At 40.0% G+C, this 18,380-nt stretch overlaps 1 protein-coding gene across 1 annotated transcript in view; it reads right to left on the bottom strand.

Annotated features, from left to right (window-relative positions):
* Positions 1-18,380, bottom strand: part of LOC126942258 (zinc finger protein 85-like) — a 68,374-nt gene that overhangs the window by 11,526 nt on the left and 38,468 nt on the right. Inside the window, exons 5-6 of the mRNA XM_050769636.1 lie at positions 15,644-15,733; positions 7,903-8,068 (exon numbers count right to left, since the gene is read on the bottom strand). The gene's annotated coding sequence lies outside the window, so the exon portion shown is untranslated. The remainder of the gene's footprint in view (positions 1-7,902; positions 8,069-15,643; positions 15,734-18,380) is intronic.

Below are 18,380 nucleotides of genomic sequence, written 5' to 3'. Positions count from 1 at the left end.
AGATTGAACACCTTGACTGAACAAATTAAGAAACTATTTAACTGTACCTAACCAATTATTGAATTCAGTTTTCTTCATCATGCCCCTTATAAAAGTCTTTTCTCCAAGCTCTTCCCATGAACCACAAACTACAAATTATTGCTGGGTGCTCTTCAATTATTCAATCACTCTTTATTTAAATTATTTAATATGTTTGTAGTTACTCCCATAAATTTTTAATAGGAGAAAAAATAAACTGGGAATCCCAGAGACCAAAGCTCTTTCCATTCATGAACCCAACATGCTGAGTCAGAATTCTTTCCTGATGATCCTCCCATAGTCCCTGTATGGCAGGCCAGGCCTCACTAATGCAGGCCTCCGTAACAACTGTTTCAGTACTGACCGAGTAGTTAAGTTAAATATTAAAAGCTGAAAGTGCCAGTGCCCTTATACAAAGGCTGGAATGTAATAAAGAGCCCACCAAGAGTTTTGCCTAGGCTTTTCCTGGGCCTTAAAGCATGATCAAATAACGAAGGAATTCTTAACAGGACTCTTTTAGGACTAAACACATTTTATTGGGGGCCTGAAGAAACTCCCCAGGCCTCTACAAACAAGTTTACTGGAGTCCAAAGGAACTCCCCAAACCTTTTATGATTTGGCAGGAGACAATATAAAGGTAATCACCTGAACAACTGGACCCATTTAGGTAAAGTAAACTTACTGAGGCTCTAGAAGAAGGTCTTCAGAACTCAGATCTTATAGATTAAAAGAAGTTAATCACTTATGTCTTTAGATGAATGCACACGTACATGTAGACATATAGCTTAGAAAGTATATAAGGGCCAGAAAACTTTGTAATTTTGAGTTGGTCTGGCAATAATTTCCAGGCCTTCTGTCTGTAACCAGTTACAGAAAAGAAAACTCTCTTCCTCTTTAGTTCATCTGCATCTCCTTATTGGGCCACGACAAATAGCAGCCCAACCCTCAGTTTGGTCCAGGAACACAGGCAGAATCTGGGAGAAGTGAGGCGCTATGGGTGCAGAGCTGCCCAGAGAGGGCTCCAGGCCAGGGCACAGTCACTGCACAGGGAGGAGACAGGACGCCTGGGGTCCCAGCTGTCAGTCCAGTCATCATCTTATGGCTGAAGGGGACTGATAGCCGAGCTAGGCAAGGAGAACTTGGGGCCACAGATTGTGGCACTCACTGCGGGGAGGACTGAGTCCCGCCATAGCCACTTTTGAGCACTTCCAACCAGCCTCTCCCTCTCTCAGTTGTCTGACCTGGCACTCTCACCATATCTAGGCTTCCAGGGAATCTTGGCATCTTAGCTGTGGATCTCTCGATCCCTGCAGGTCACAGAGGAACAGAGGCTGGGCCACTAGGAGCAGAGGACACAGGGCAGCGAAGACAAGACCTGGAGCTCCGACTGCAGCAAATGACAAACCTGGAAGCCATCCTGTGGGCGCCAGCTGCATGCATATAGGACAGTTCCCAGCCCAGCATCTCTGATTAGATAATGGTTTTTTTTTTCCTTTTTTTTTGTTTTTGAGATGGAGTCTCACTCTTTCGCCCAGGATGGAGTACAGTGGCGCAATCTCAGTTCACTGCAAGCTCCGTCTGCCAGGTTCACGCCATTCTGCCTCAGCCTCCCCAGTAGCTGGGACTACAGGCGCCCGCCACCACACCTGGCTTTTTTTTGTATTTTTGGTAGAGATGGGGTTTCACCGCGTTAGCCAAGATGGTTTCAATTTCCTGACTTCGTGATCCGCCCGCCTAGGCCTCCCAAAGTGCTGGGATTACAGGCGTGAGCCACCGCATCTGGCATCCTGATTAGATAATGTTTAAAGCCCTGCCCCCACAGGCCCTGAGTGACAAAAGATGTGATCAGATACTGGGCTGGATTAAAAGTTGTGACAGCCTAGGCTGCAGCCTTCTCAGGCAGGGCTTCCTCACTGAGCTGAGGCAGGCCCACCCCAGAAGGAATTTGCATTTAACCTTTTGGGTACTGTCATATGCATCTATAAGTATTATATGGCTAGTCAAAAACAAAAACAAATAATAACAATTACTTTAAAATTTCAGCTTTTAGGCCTTTACTGGCTTCTGGTCCTTTGAGCACATAGCCTGAGATTTTAGAAGGGAGGCAGTCCTCTGAAATAATACGAGCCATAAGTGAATTTTAAATTTTCTAGTAGCCAAACATTAAAAAAAAGAAATAGGAATTAGCTGGGTGTGGCAGTGGGCACCTGTAGTCCCAGCTACTTGGGAGGCTGAGGCAGGAGAATGGCGTGAACCCGGGAGGTGGAGCTTGCAGTGAGCCGAGATCACGCCACTGCACTCCAGCCTGGGTGACAGAGCGAGATTCCGTCTCAAAAAAAAAAAATAGGTAAAATTGATTGTAATAATTTAATTAACCCAATATATCTAAAATACTATTTTAATTTATGAACAATGTGTAATTACTAATAAAGTATATATGTATTTAGAACTAAGAAACCAACTCTGTATTTTGCCTTTCCAGCACATCACATTTCAGACCCAGTCAAATTTCAGGCACCCAGTAGCCACACATGACCAGCAGCTGCCACATTGAGTACAGCTCTTATATCATCATTGGGGGTGAAAGGCCTGAACAATTTTTTTCTGCCAGAAGTGAAACAGCAGCCTCTCCCAACCAACATCTCTGTTCAGTTCCAAGGGCGGAATGGATAATGGCCACAGAATGGGTAGAGGGCAGCAGGAATAAAATAACCAGAGATACACCATTGCTGGCTTCCTGTTGTCCATCTTTCTTCCAGAAATCAGACATTGAACAAAGGCTGATGGGGCCACAAGAAAAGACAACTCTTACGTCTTCAGATCTGTCCACAGTCTTGACCTGTAATGTTTAGATACGAAGAAAATAGATTAGAGGCAAACTTATTTTGCCATTTAACCTTGATCCTAATGGTCAGGCTGGTATCTGATTTCTTCTGTGGTGTGGGTGACTGTGTGAGTATAAAAGCACCAATCACATGCATACATGTCAACGTGAATTTTTGCATTAATCAACATTATCTTACAAGACATCCAACTTTAAATCAAAGGAAAATCCCAGTACCTTTAGGGTACCCACTGTTAGAAGGTAACTAGTAATCAACCTGTCATTGAACCCTGGCATTCTATCTGCACTGGATGCATGTATTAGCTATTGCTGCATAAGAAAATATCTAAAACTTATTAGCTCATAATTAAGATGGTCAGTCACTTAGGCTGGGCTCAATGGGGCCATTCTTCTGGTCTCAGCTGACCTCTTTCAGACATGTATCGTCAGCTGCTTGTTGAGTAGGCAGCTGTGTTTCAGGGGGAGAGCTTCTGCTTCTGCATCTGTCAACAGGGACACCTTGTGTCCTGTTCTCATAACATCTTATCCTCCAGCTGGCTAACATGGGCTTTTTTCATGGAGATGGCAGCATTCTGAAAGAAAAGTAAAAGCATTCAAGACCTTTAAGCCTGGGCCCCAAACTAGCACACTGTCATGTTCACAGGTTTCTACTGTCCTGAGCAAATAAGACCAGCCAGATCTAGGGTTTGGAAAAGATTCTGAATCTCGATGACAACAGCTGTAAAATCACTTGGCAATGGGCACGGATACAGAAGGGATGAAAAATTGCTACAATTTTTGCAATCAGTATTACTCTGTTTTTTTTTTCCCCCCATATGTGGTTTATAGAACTCTTCTACATCAAGAAACCTGTCCAAAGACCTACAGCTACTAAGTGACTGGGCTGAGACTCAGAATCAACTGTGTCTGACTCCAAAGCCCATGCACCTCCACAGACCAAACTATAATATTAAAGTAGCTGTCACAAAACCTTGATATCCTGGAGAGTGACACTTCTAAAAAAGAAGTCAAATTCCTTTTAGATTTGTGCCCATACAGTACTGTTTATTATCGGTAATAATCCTGTAAAGAAATTGCAGAAGCACATGGTAGCTCACACCTGTAATTCTACCACTTTGGGAAGCTGAGTTGGGAGAATCACTTGAGCTCACGAGTTCAAGTGCAGCCTGGGCAACACAGTGAGATTCTATATCCATGAAAAAATTTTAAAAATTAGCGAGGCATGATGGTGCATGCCTGTAATCCCAGCTACTCGGGTGGCTGGGGCAAGAGGGTTTCTTTAGCCTGAAAGGTCGAGACTGCAGTAAGCTATGATTGGTTACGATACTGCACTCCAGCCTGGACAATAGTGAGACACTGTCTCTGAAAAAATTGCAGAAGCATTTTTAAAGGACATAGAATAATCTGGGAAAATACCTGAGGAATGAGTTTAGAAAATCAAAGCCCAGCAAGACATTATTTATTTCGATGTTTTCTTTTTTTTTTTTTTTTTTTTTTTGTTGAGACAGAGTCTTGCTTTGTCGCCCAGCCTGGAGTGCAGTGGCCGGATCTCAGCTCACTGCAAGCTCCGCCTCCCAGGTTCACGCCATTCTCTTGCCTCAGCCTCCTGAGTAGCTGGGACTACAGGCGCCCGCCACCTCGCCCGGCTAGGTTTTTGTATTTTTTAGTAGAGACGGGGTTTCACCGTGTTAGCCAGGATGGTCTCGATCTCCTGACCTTGTGATCCGCCCAAGACATTATTTATTTCTCATCATAAAAAATATTAGAAGGTTGGGCATGGTGACATGCCTGTAATTCCAGCACTTTGGGAGGTCAAGACAGGCAGATCAGCTGAGGTCGGGAGTTCGAGACCAGCCCAACCAACAAGGAGAACCCCTGTCTCTACTAAAAATACAAAATTAGCCTGGCGTGGTGGCACATGCCTGTAATCCCAGCTACTTGGGAGGCTGAGGCAGGAGAATCACTTGAACCCGGGAGGTGGAGGTTGCAGTGAGCCGAGATTGCAACATTGCACTCCAGCCTGGGCAACAAGGGTGAAACGTCATCTCAACAACAACAACAACAACAGCAACAACAAAAAAAGAAAACTGAAAACTTTTCAAAGAAAAAAACTTTAGAGAAATCAAATTTTAAAAAGCTTAACGAAGCAAAGACTGATTTGCAAATTTAGATTTAGAGGATTTAGAGTAGGCTCAGAGGGACTCCAGCACAGCCACACTGTGAAAAAAGATTTATAGAGAGAAAAAGCAAAGTGACATACAGAAAATGGGAGAGAGGTGCAAAAACAGCCAGATTGATTATAGCTTCAGATTTGCCTTATTTGAACATGGTGTGAACAGTTGACATTCTTTCATTGGCAAAAACATAGTGATTGGTACAAGAATGGGTTACAGGCTACTTACATATCCAGTTAGGTTTTCGTTAACTCTGTACAAAAAGAACCTATTAACCAAAATTAATCACGAAAGGGGGCAGCTTTAGGCTATAACTAATTTAACAATTCCTTTCCTTTGTTATCTTCTCAGTTTTGAGAGGTAGCAATAGCTAACTAATACACGCATCCAGTGCAGATAGAATGCCAGGGTTCGATGACAGGTTGATTACTAGTTACTTTCTAACAGTGGGTGCCCTAAAGGTACTGGGATTTTCCTTTGATTTAAAGTTGGATGTCTTGTAAGATAATGTTGATTAATGCAAAAATTCAAGTAGAATGTATGCATGTGATTGGTGCATTTATACTCACACAGTCACTTACACCACAGAAGAAATCAGACACCAGTCTGACCATTAGGATCAAGGTTAAATGGCAAAATAAGTTTGCCTCTAATCTATTTTCTTCATATCTAAACATTACAGGTCAAGACTGTGGACAGATCTGAAGACATAAGCAGATGAAAGCCTTGATTTAGATAGCTTTTCTCACAGATCAAAAATCAAGACATTTCTGCTCTCATGACACTCTTAGCTCACACTTTTTTTCTCGTGGTTCTACAAACAACAGCAGTAAAAAAGAGGTCTCTTGTATGCACTCATGGGGCATGCTTCCATATGTAGAGGATTTGGCAGTCAACCTTATATATGAACAGACTTATCCCTTGATAGGTAAAAGATTAAGAGACAATATGGGTGAGAAATTTTAATAGGATACTTGTTGCCTCATAATATCAAAAACAGAATATTGATTAATTTTACCTATTTCTTTTTTTTGATGTTTGGCTACTAGAAAATTTAAAATTCACATATGGCTCAGATTTTGTTTCAGAGGACTGCCTCCTTTCTAAAATCTCAGGCTATGTGCTCAAAGGACCAGAAGCCAGTAAAGGCCTAAAAGCTGAAATTTTAAAGTAATTGTTATTATTTGGTTTTTGTTTTTGACTAGCCATATAATATTTATAAATGCATATGACAGTACCTAAAAGGTTAAATGCAAATGCCTTCTGGGGTGGGCCTGCCTCAGCTCAGTGAGGAAGCCCTGCCTGAGAAGGCTGCAGCCTAGGCTGTCACAACTTTTAATCCAGCCCAGTATCTGATCACATCTTTTGTCACTCAGGGCCTGTGGGGGCAGGGCTTTAAACATTATCTAATCAGGATGCCAGATGCGGTGGCTCACGCCTGTAATCCCAGCACTTTGGGAGGCCTAGGCGGGCGGATCATGAGGTCAGGAAATTGAAACCATCTTGGCTAACGCGGTGAAACCCCATCTCTACCAAAAATACAAAAAAATAGCCAGGTGTGGTGGCGGGCACCTGTAGTCCCAGCTACTGGGGAGGCTGAGGCAGAATGGCGTGAACCTGGCAGACGGAGCTTGCAGTGAACTGAGATTGCGCCACTGTACTCCATCCTGGGCGAAAGAGTGAGACTCCATCTCAAAAAAAAAAAGAAAAGAAAAAGAACAAAAAAAACATTATCTAATCAGGGATGCTAGGCTGGGAACTGTCCTATATGCATGCAGCTGGCGCCCACAGGATGGCTTCCAGGTTTGTCTCTTGCTGCAGTCGGAGCTCCAGGTCTTGTCTTCACTGCCCTGTGTCCTCTGCTCCTAGTGGCCCAGCCTCTGTTCCTCTGTGACCTGCAGGGATCGAGAGATCCACAGCTAAGATGCCAAGATTCCCTGGAAGCCTAGATATGGTGAGAGTGCCAGGTCAGACAACTGAGAGAGGGAGAGGCTGGTTGGAAGTGCTCAAAAGTGGCTATGGCAGGACTCAGTCCTCCCCGCAGTGAGTGCCACAATCTGTGGCCCCAAGTTCTCCTTGCCTAGCTCGGCTATCAGTCCCCTTCAGCCATAAGATGACTGGACTGACAACTGGGACCCCAGGCGTCCTGTCTCCTCCCTGTGCAGTGACTGTGCCCTGGCCTGGAGCCCTCTCTGGGCAGCTCCGCACCCATAGCGCCTCACTTCTCCCAGATTCTGCATGTTCCTGGACCAAACTGAGGGTTGGGCTGCTATTTCTCGTGGTCCAATAAGGAGATGCAGATGAACTAAAGAGGAAGAGAATTTTCTTTTTTTTTTGAGACGGAGTCTCGCTCTGCCGCCCAGGCTGAAGTGCAGTGGCCGGATCTCAGCTCACTGCAAGCTCCGCCTCCCGGGTTCTCACCATTCTCCTGCCTCAGCCTCCCGAGTAGCTGGGACTACAGGCGCCCGCCACCTCGCCCGGCTAGTTTTTTGTATTTTTTAGTAGAGACGGGGTTTCACCGTGTCAGCCAGGATGGTCTCGATCTCCTGACCTCGTGATTCGCCCGTCTCGGCCTCCCAAAGTGCTGGGATTACAGGCTTGAGCCACCGCGCCCGGCCGAGGAAGAGAATTTTCTGTAACTGCTTTTGAGGAAAAACTTCCTTAGTTAGCTTTACCGTAAGATCTCCAATGGGTATATAATTGCAAGAGTTTGAAGGAACACTTCCGAGTGTTGAGATTATAAACCCAGTGTCCAAGGCCCTGAAGTCTTGCTGCAGTGTAAATGGCACAGACTCAATCCTTGGGCTCTAGATTATACAGAGTTTTGCTCTTCTCAGTCCGTAGATTATTAAAAGCTTTCCTTACCTGGTGAAAACATGCTTTGCCATAAAGCATTAAAGCCTTGCTACATTTAGTCATATTAGACTTCAGTAGCAGAAGACACCTGGGATTCTATTATCAGGTGCATAAGCCATGCAATGACTATTTTATAAGGGTCAACACATTTTTTCACCCTAAGTGGATCTGTCACCTGAAATTACAAAAGAAATTCAGTCAATTTAGTTAGCTTTGCTCAATACTATTGTATCTGTAATACCGTATTTAACAGCTTTACAACTTGTCTAGTGAAATAAATGATAAAGACTTTTTCAGAAACGTCCCATGAGAAAAAGATATATCTTAATACTATTTTAGCTGTGGTTATAACATCAGGCTTCTTGCATAAGAAAGCTTTTATACTACAAAAGTGTGCATTAAAAATGACAATTAACTGGGAGGTCGAGGCAGGCAAATTACTTGAGGTCAGGAGTTTGAGAGCAGCCTAGCCAACATGGCAAAACCTCATCTCTACTAAAAACACAAAAATTAGCCGGGCATGGTGGTGTGTGCCGGTAGTCCCAGCTACTCAGGAGGCTGTTGCAGGAGAATCGCTTGAACCTAGGAGGTGCAGGCTGCAGCAAGGCAAGATTGCACCACTGCACTCCAGTCTATGTGACAGGGCGAGACTCCGTCTCAAAAAAAAAAAAAAAAAAAAAAAAAGGCATTTGAACAAAATTTCTGTATAAATGTTTAAATGGCTCATCAGATAGCAGAAATGTACATGAAGCTTTGTCTTCTCAGAATTATAACCTATTTTAGTAATTTAGAAGTCACCCCACCACACACACATTTATTTTATATTTAAATTATTTTATCCTTTCTGTGATGAGTAACAAAATGCGTAACTTTTAATAATGGACACTTTAAGAACTCAGGAATGAACAAGTGGCTATGTTCTCCATGAATCCACACATAACATTAAATTTATGTCCTCTTAAATACAAGGTTTGTTTCTCCAACTTAGATGCATAGCACTGGCAACAGAGGTTATCATAGTTAACTTGATGTGGACCACAGTTTATTTAAATGGCATATCTAAAAAAAATTAGTACTGGCTGGTTCAGCATAAAAATGTGGCAAAGTATTTTTCTGATATTCAACTAATTTTCATCTTGCCTGGGTTAGCAGTTTAATAAGAGTCAGTTTCTTCATTTGAATTCTCACAATTCTTTCCCAATCCAAAAAATACAGTCCTAAAATTATCAGAAACCTGTACTCAACTTGTCTGGGCCCTTTCCATCTTTTTGTGAACTTCCTTCTTCTTTCTTTTCTTTGAGACGGAGTCTCAGTCTGTCACCCAGACTGGAATGCAATGGCATGATCTCGGCTCATTGCAACCTCTGCCTCCTGGGTTCAAGTGATTCTCCTGCCTAGCCTCCAGAGGAGCTGGGATTACAGGCACATGCCACCACACCCGGCTAATTTTTGTATTTCTAGTAGAGACAGGCTTTCACCATGCTGGCCAGGCTGGTCTCCCAAAGTGCTGGGATTAGAGTTGTGAACCACCATGGCTGGTCCTTTTTGTGAACCTTCTTAAAGACACAATACTTTAAGATTTTGTATGCTTTTGAAGTTAAAAAAAAAAAAAAAAAAACTATATCAGAATTAAACCACTAATTGTGGAAATTACTTAAAATGGTTATAACAAATAAAAAATTGATTATATCTGTGGTCTACAATAATGTATCATAACAACCATAATTATAACTATAGCATATATTAGATTTTTGAAAATTTCATACAATTTTGGATTATTAAAATACAAGTTGGCAAAGGTCAAACATCATTTTTTTGACCTTCTTAACACTCGCTGATATTGATGTTCCTCCAGCATTACAAAACACATTAAATGATAAACTATTTTTGATTACAGATTTTACTATTGAAGAAGATATAGTTCTTATATATACCACTAAATCTAACAGAAAAACTATCACATGCTTCATTTTGGCTAAACTGGATGACACTTTCAAAACTGTCTTCATTTTTAAATTAATTATATACGATTCATGCCCCTGTTGGACCTGAAGATTCTAAAATAATCTACTTATTTATGTATTAATGATTGGAAAAGGTAATGTACCTTATAAATCCTTATTTGAAGATCTGGTGGCCTTTGCAGAGGAAAATAGATTTCAGTTAAATCCCAAAACCATGACAGATTTAGAATTAGGTGTAATCAAGTCTTCTAAAAGTGAATTTCAAAATGTTACAAATGAAGTTTGGTTTTTCCATTCAGACCAATGCCTTTTATGGAAAATTCAGATGAGTGAATTTGTTACACAATATGGCAACAATGAAAACTTCCGTTTTAAAATGTGTTATTTGCCTGCATTGGCATTTCTTCCGGCTAATGACATTCCAGAAACTTTTAATAAATTAAAGCCACATTTGCCTCAAGAAGCCAATGAAGTTACTGACTGGTTCAATAACAATTATGTACACAGTAGAGTAAAATGACACTTAGTGTTTGTTTGATCACCAGAATTGTTTTGTAGTTCTATATTGAGTTTATTGAGGACATTTAATACTATTCTCCAAAATGGCTATACTAATTTACATTCCCACCAATAGTGCACAAGGGTTCCTTTTTATCCACATCCACTTGTTATCACTCGTCTTTTTGATACGAGCCATTCTAACAAGTGTGACACGATATTTCATTGTGGTTTTAATGTGCATTTTCCTGACAGGAGATATTGAGCATTTTTTTTTCATATATATGTTGGCTATATAGCTTCTTTTGAGAAATGTTTGCTCAGATACATTGCTCATATTTTAATGATTTTTCTCGCTATTGAGTTCCTTGTATATTCTGGATATTACCCCCTTTTTAGAAGCACGGTTTGCAAATATGTCCTCCTAATCAGTTCATTATTTTCACACTCTGTTTAATTGTTTCTAGTTTTATGCAATCTCATTTGTCTACTTTTTGCATTTTTTTGTCTGTGCTTTTGGGGTCTTATCTGAAAAAATCATTGCCCAGACCAATGCCATGGAACTTTTCCCCTACCTGTTCTTCTGAGAACATTACAGTTTCAGGTCTTATGTTTAAAACACCGATTTATAGTCAGGTAATTTTTGTATATGGCATAAGATTGAAGTTTAATTTCATTCTTCCGCATGTGGATATTCAGTTTATCCAACACCATTTATTAAAGACTGTCCTTTCCCAATTGCTCATGGCACCTTTGTTGAAAATCAACTCACCATAAATACTTGAGTTTATTTCTGGGCTTTCTATCCTGTGGCATTGGCTGATATATTTTTATGTTTTTGTTGTTGTTGTTGTTTTGGCAGTACCATGCTCTTTTGATTGCAATAGTTTTATAATATATTTTGAAACCAGGGAGTATGAGGTCTCCAGCCTTGTTGTTTTTGTTTAAGATTGCCTATTTGGTGTCTTGTGGTTCCATATGAATTTTAGAATTTTTTTTTGTGAAAAATGACATTGGAATTTTGATGGAGATTGCACTGAATCTGTAGATTGTTTTGTGTAGTATGGGCATTTTAACAGAATTAATGCTTCCAGTTCATAAACACAGGATATCCCTGCATTTGTTTCTGTCTTCTTCAGTTTCTTTCAACAATGTTTTACAGTTTGAACATAGAGGTCTTTCATGTCCTGGTTAATTTTATCTCCAAGTATTTTTATTTTTTGGTACTATTGTAAATCGAATTGTTTTCTTGATTTCTTTTCTAGATAGTTTGCTAAATTTTTACTGAATTCACATATTACTTCTAACTAATACACTTCCTGGATTGGGATTTTTTTTTTTTTTTTCCCTTAATTGAGGTAGAGTCTCAATCTGTCTCCCAGGCTGGAGTGCAGTGGTGTGATCTCAGCTCACTGCAATCTCTGCCTCCCAAGTTTAAGTGATTCTCCTGCCTCAGCTTCCAGAGTAGCTGAAACTGCAGGTGCCTGCCACCACACCTGGATAATTTTTGTATTTTTAGTAGAGAAGGGATTTCACCATGTTGGCCAGGTTGGTCTCAAACTCCTTGACCTCTCAAGTGATCTGCCCACCTTGGCCTCCCAAAGTGCTGGGATTATAAGCATCAGCCACCGTGCCCAGCCTGGATTGGGATTTCTATTTCCTTCTCCTAATTTAGAAAGTTTTCTGCCCATTATGTTTTTGAATATGTTTTCTGTTCTTTTTTCTCTTTTCCTTCTGCTAGCGTAATAATGTGATAATATTCTGCTTGATGGTGTTCCGTAAGTTTCTTAGACTGTTGGCGTTTTTGTTTCATTTTTTTCCAGTTTTCTCCTGAAGCACAGAGATTAAGAGCCAGTGCTCCAGCAGGGACTGTATAATTTGGGCATTGTATATGTAGTACAAACCTCTCCTTGGGAAGAAGCTGGTGTTTCCTTCCCAAGTATAAGATTTTGTGTTCAGTGTGGAGTGAGTGTATCTCCACTTTTCTTAAGTGTTTTAATTTAGATAATTTTTCAGTTGCCCACTGTATGAGAATCTTTCAACTGGATTCTGGCTTTCTCTAGGGGAGAACTGATCAGTGTGTAGGTGTTTACTTGGTGTATTCTTGGGAAGAGGGATATTCAGGAACCTCCTGTTTCTCCATTTTGCTGATGTCCTTCATCTCTGATAATTTTTATGACATTTATTGTAAATTTTACTTCTTCGAATATTGCATGTTATTGTGTTCCTATAACTCTTCTTGAGCTTTGTTCTAGAATGTACTTAAGTAACTTGTGAACACTGACCTTTTCAGCCTTAAAGACTTGTTAGGTTGAAACCACAGCATTGTTTAGTCTAGAACATACTTCTGACTACTTCACCTGATGTTCTATAAAATGTGATACTTTCCTGAGTGGCTCCAGAAATAGGAACTATTCTTGGTTTTTCTGATTAGAAAAACCACATTCTGTTGCCTTTAATATTTTCACTTGGTTCTTTCCCAGCCTGATGCAATTTCCTTATGTGAATATGCTAATCAATACTCAGCCGAAAAACTGAAGGTGACCTTCAGATGTCTGCATTCTTTCTCTGTACTGCTCTCTCCTTTCTGGTGATCTTCCCTGTGAATTGCAGCTGATTTAGTTTTCTTGATTCTCAGCTCCATTTTAATTCGTTCTTCGGGTAAAGTGACCAACTACTCCTGTTATGGGATTTCAGTGGAAAGGGCTTGGGAAATTCAGAAGTTTCACTTTTAAGATGGAAAAAGCAAGGCAAATTGCAACAAGTTGGTCCTCTTACTGCCAAACTCTGCCTTGGTTCTGCCTCCTTTTGGTGCTGCAGTATTGGAAAGTCTCTCAAAACTGTCAACTGGAGAAACTATAGGGCTCAACTATTTGTTTCCAGTGTGTTGGAGATCACTGTTCTTCACTGCGTGACAACTAGTATCTTAAACCACTGTCTCATACATGTTGATTGTATTTTTTCCACTTTAATTATTTCAAGGGGGATGATGAATCTTACTCCATTTTGGAATAACAGAAAGCAAAGTAGAAGCAGCCACCTTCTTCACAGGGCAGCAGGACGGGGTGAGTCAAACATCATTTTTAATCTGACAATGATACCCATATAATTTAACATATTAAATAATCCCGTTCAACACTCTTTTGAATGCTGCATTGACCCTCTTTAGTATCCAAAAGTTAGGAGTAAAAAATCCTTATTATTATTCTAAATGGAGTTTCACTCTTGTTGCCCAGGCTGCAGTGCAATGTCATGATCTCAGCTCATTGTAACCTCCACCTGCCAGGTTCAAGTGATTCTCCTGCCTCAGCTCCCTGAGTAGCTGGGATTACAGGCACCCACCATGACACCCAGCATATTTTTACATTTTGAGTAGAAACGAGGTTTCACCATGTTGGACGGGCTGGTCTCGAACTCCTGACCTCAGATGATCCACCTGCCTCTGCCTCCCAAAGTGCTGAGATTATAGGCATTAGCCAAAATGCTTGGCAAAAAAAGACAATTTTTAAAAGATGAAATTTGATTTTGGGAAGCCTGTCAAATATATCAAAAAGTTACAACCCTTTTTTGCATCTATGTTCATTTAAAAAAAAAAAAAAGTTGGTGTGTAGTTTTCTTTTTTTTTATTATGTACTTTCCTGTTTTTGGTATTAGGGTGATACTGGATTCATAGAATGATTTAGGAAGGATTTCCTCTATCTGTTGGAACAACTTCAGTAGGATTGGTACAAATTCTTCTTTGAATGTCTGAGAGAACTCAGAGGTAAATCCATCTGGTCCTGGGCTCTTTTGTTGGCAATTTTTTATTACGGTTTCAATTTCATTATTTGTTACCGGTCGGTTGAGAGTTTCTATTTTTTCCTGCTTTAATCTAGGAGGGTTGCATATTTCAGAAAATTTATTTCTCTCCTCTAGGTTTTCTAGTTTGTGCATGTAAAGGTGTTCATAGTAGCCTTGAATGATCTTTTGTATTTCTGTGGCATTGGCTGTAATATCTTTAGCTTATCTGGATCTTCTATCAGCTTTTCTTGGTTAATCTGGGTAGTGGCCTATCAATTTTGTTTTTTGAAAGAACCAGTTTTTTGCCCCATTTATACTTTGTATTTTTATTTCAATTTCATTTAGTTTTGTTCTGATCTTTTTTCTTTCCTTCTGCTGGGTTTGGGTTTGGTTTGTTCTTGTTTCCCTAGTTCTTTGAGCCTAGGTTTTCTCTTTGGACTTCTTCAGCCTTTCAGATGTAGGCATTTAATGCTATGAACTTTCCTCTTACCATAGCTTTTGCAGGATGCCAGAGGTTTTGAGAATTTGTGTCACTACTGTCATTCAATTGAAAGAATTTTTAAATTTTCATCTTCATTTTGTTGACCTAAAAATCATTTAGAAGAAAATTATTTAACTTTCACGTATTTTTATAGTTTTGAAGGCTAATCTTGGAGTTGATTTCCAATTTTATTTCACTGTGTTCTGTGAGAGTACTCGATATAATCTTGACTTTTAAATATTTCCTGAGACTTGTTTTGTGGTCTATCATATGCTCTATCTTGAAGAATGTTCTGTGTGCTGATAAAAAGAATGTATATTCTGCAGTTTTTGGGTAGAATGTTTTGTAAACATCTGTTAAGTCCAGTTGTTCTAGAGTATCATTTAAGTCTATTGTTTAATTGTGGACTTTGTCAACAAAATTAGTTAAGACAAGACGGTCAGAAAAGCACCTTAAAGATGAGTTGTAAAAATTTAAAACAATAGTAAATGTTTATAATGCAAGGCAGACATTTTACAAATAGAGATTTTCTTTAAAGACGTAAATTTATTTTATTAAAACATTTCAAGATAGTTAAATTCCAGAAAGGTGTAATTTCATTCAAAACGTAGTTCTTCTAACTTAGATACTGTTTCTTAGCTATAATTACTGAGTTCAGGATGGAATCCATTAAGAAATAGGACAAAGACAGAATAAGCCTGAACTCAGCATACACCTAAAGAATTTTTAATTTTATTAATTTATATATATATATAAACAAGCTTACTTTACATGAGGGTCTACTTTTACAAACACTTTATCTAGGATAGGTTTGTTTACATCCTCAAAGAGGGATGGCAGCTAAGCAAAAAGGTAAGATTTAATTTTTCTTAATTTTTAATATCAATTTATTATAGATACATATATTAATCAATTTTCTCTCCATGGGATTCTCCTATTCTCCTTACTGGAAGCAACATGTGGGAGGGAGAAATGATAATAATATACAAATATATTTCCTGCCATGTGGCCCACCTCTAGAAGTCACTTACTTCCACGCCATCAGATGTGTTTTTCCATATGTCTCTTTCTCTTAAAAGCACCTCTGATTAAGTTGAGCCCAATCACGATAATCTCCCTTTTTTGATGAACACAAAGTCAACATGTTAGTAACCTAATTTTATGAGTAATTTCTCACCACAGTCATTTTTTAAAAAAATACTCAAGAGGAAAGGATTACACAACAGGTGTGCAACAGACTGGGAATCTGAGGGATGATCTTAAAATTTTGCCCACCCACCTGAATAGAGTTTTTTTTTTTTTTTTTTTTTCTCGCTCTGTCACCCAGGCTGGAGTGCAGTGGCCGGATCTCAGCTCACTGCAAGCTCCGCCTCCCGGGTTCACGCCATTCTCCTGCCTCAGCCTCCCGAGTAGCTGGGACTACAGGCGCCCGCCACCTCGCCCGGCTAGTATTTTGTATTTTTTAGTAGAGACGGGGTTTCACCGTGTTAACCAGGATGGTCTCGATCTCCCGACCTCGTGATCCGCCCGTCTCGGCCTCCCAAAGTGCTGGGATTACAGGCTTGAGCCACCGCGCCCGGCCGTGAATAGAGTTTTAAAATAATCTCTTAGTTATTTCATTCTCTAAGTAAACAAAGATATCATCTGTCAATAATAATTAACTCCTTTCCAGTTTTTTTTTTTTTTTGAGATGGAGTCTCGCTTTGTTGCCCAGGCTGGAGTGCAATGGAGCAATCTCAGCTCACTACAACTTCTGCCTCCCAGATTCAAGCAATTCTCCCGACATCAGCCTCTCAAGTAACTGGGATTACAGGCGCCCACCACCACGGCTGTCTAATTTTTGTATTTTTTAGTAGAGACGGGGTTTTGCCATGTTGGCCAGGCTGGTCTTGAACTCCTGACCTCAGGTGATCTGCCCACTTCAACCTCCCAAAGTGTTGGGATTACGGGTGTGAGGCACTGCTCCTGGCCTCCAGATTTATGTTAGTTACATATATTACATTACAAATATTAACTAACATCTTTTTTTCTGGCTTATTTCTCCCTTGTGTATCATTTTATACATTTACACACACCTAGAACAATGAAAATGTATCCAATTATTCAATTTTTGTTAAATTTTTATTAAAATCCAATGTTAAAAATATTTTTGTTTGTAGATGGTTTTTATTGTCGTACTCAAGAGTGTTATCTGTAGAGAAAAAGTTGCCTTTTTAATACTGCCTCTGCTATTGTGAACAAGTCATTTCTCTCAGTGGCTCTGTTTCTAGCTCTGTATAATAAAGATAATAGTAAGACCTATTATTTATTTATTATTTTTGAGACACAGTCTCACTCTGTTGGCCAAGCTGGAGTGCAGTGCTGTGATCTCAGCTCACTGCAACCTCTGCCGCCTGGGTTTAAGTGATTCTCCTGCCTCAACCTCCCGAGTAGCTGGGATTACAGGTGCCTACCACCACGCCTGGCTAATTTTTGTATTTTTAGGTGAAACAGCGTTTCACCACCTTGGCCAGGCTGGTCTTGAACTCCTGACCTCGTGAACCACCCGTCATGGCCTCTCAAAGTGCTGGGATTACAGGTGTAAGCCACCGCTCACAGCCAGACCTGTTATTAAGTTACTGTAAAAAAAAATAAATGTATTGGCCGGGTGCGATGACTCACACCTGTAATCCCAGCACTTTAGGGGGCTAAGGTGGGTGGATCACCTGAGGTTGGGAGTTTGAGACCAGCCTGTCCAACATGGAGAAATCTCTTCTCTACTAAAAAAAAAATACAAAATTAGCCAGGTATGGTGGTGCATGCCTGTAATCCCAGCTACTTCGGGGACTGAGGCAGGATAATTGCTTGCTGGGAGGTGGAGGTTGTGGTGAGCTGAGATTGCACCATTGCACTCCAGCCTGGACAATAAGAGTGAAACTCCATCTCAAAAAAAAAAAAAAAAAAAGGCCAGGCACGGTGGATCACTCCTGTAATCCCAGCACTTTGGGAGGCCAAGGTGGTCGGATCACCTGAGGTCGGGAGTTCAACACCAGCCTAACCAATATGGAGAAACTGGTCTCTACCAAAAATACAAAATTACCTGGGCATGGTGATGCATGCCTGTAATCCTAGCTACTTGGAGGCTAAGGCAGGAGAATCACTTGAAGGTGGGAGGCAGAGGTTACAGTAAGCCGAGATCACACCATTGCACTCCAGCCTGGGCAACAAGGGCGAAACTCTATCTTAAAATATAAATAAATAAATAATAAATAAATTTATTGATGCATATATGGTGTTATGGTTAGTGCTAGTATAAATTAGCTACTTTTAATAGGATATTTATATGCTAAGTTACATTAATACATATTTTAAAAAAGAAATATCTTTTCATAACAAGTTTTTTGAATATATATTTAAATTAATTCTTCTAAGAATGTGGTATAGATACAAAACAAAACACTATTTAGCTTTAAAAAGGGGTACGTCCCATTATTTGAAACCAGATAGATACATTTAGAAGACATTATGTATGCTAGATAAAATAAGCCAGACACAGAAAGACAAATACTGAATGATCTTATTTTTATGTAGAATATAATAAAGTTCAACTCAAAAAAGCAGAAAGTGAAATAACAGTTACCAGACGCTAGGGGTGATAAGAAGAGAACAGATAGTTTTTCCTCTAAGGGTACAAAGTTTTAAATAGGGTAAGGAGGTTTTGAGATCTGTTGCACACCAGGATGACCACAGTAAACAATAATGTATTAGCCAGGTGTGGTGGCTCA

The sequence above is a fragment of the Macaca thibetana genome, chromosome 19, assembly GCF_024542745.1.
Source record: "Macaca thibetana thibetana isolate TM-01 chromosome 19, ASM2454274v1, whole genome shotgun sequence".
Classification (NCBI taxonomy): domain Eukaryota; kingdom Metazoa; phylum Chordata; class Mammalia; order Primates; family Cercopithecidae; genus Macaca; species Macaca thibetana.
The sequence above is the reverse complement of the archived record's forward strand: the minus strand, read 5'-3'. Positions and strand labels throughout refer to the sequence as shown.